Below are 732 nucleotides of genomic sequence, written 5' to 3'. Positions count from 1 at the left end.
GGGTCCTCCGGGCGGCGCCCGGTGCCCGCGGGGCGAGGAATGTTGCCCGGCGTTGTGTAACGGCGGTGGGACGCGGGCTGCCCGCATCGGCACGGCGGGCTGTGCGGGGCTGTGCTTGCTGCGGGAAGGCTCTGCGAGCTCCGCAGCCCGGTGGTGCCTCTTGGAGCGCTTGGAGCTATAAAAACCTCTTTCCCGCATGAAATAGCGGAGCTCCGAAGCGAGGACTGTTGAGCGTGATGCTGCTAAATCAGTGGGAGCGGCGGCGGTTCCCGGATAGCCGGCGTGCTGCCCGGGCACGGCCCTGCCGCCCTTCCTTCTGTAGCTGCTGCTTGCCAACAGTCTCCAACTGCTGCGTTCCTCCCGGCCCCGAAGTTTCCATCTCGGAATTGAATTTGCAGGAGTGGAGCTGACCCGAAACTCGCACCGCGTACAGCGCGTTGTGGGCTCCTTTCTAAGGCAGGGAATGCTGCTGAGCTCCGGGCGGGCGGTTGGTGCGGAGCCCCAGAGGCAAAGCGCGGAGCAGCGAAGCGGGGCTGCGTTGGTTCGGTGTATAAATACCCATAAGGCCGCCTCGCTGTGCCAGCTGGTGCTGCTCGGCTTTTCTTAGGTGTTACAGAGCCCTAGATGCTGCCGAGCCTGGGAGCGAGCCAATTTAATTTAGGAGTCTTCGGTGCGGGTACTTCGGTGCTCGGTGTGCTTACATCCATGTGCTGTCGTTCTTTTTTTTTTTTT

Source organism: Meleagris gallopavo, chromosome 15, assembly GCF_000146605.3.
Source record: "Meleagris gallopavo isolate NT-WF06-2002-E0010 breed Aviagen turkey brand Nicholas breeding stock chromosome 15, Turkey_5.1, whole genome shotgun sequence".
NCBI lineage: Eukaryota > Metazoa > Chordata > Aves > Galliformes > Phasianidae > Meleagris > Meleagris gallopavo.
This window is presented reverse-complemented; position numbering follows the sequence as displayed.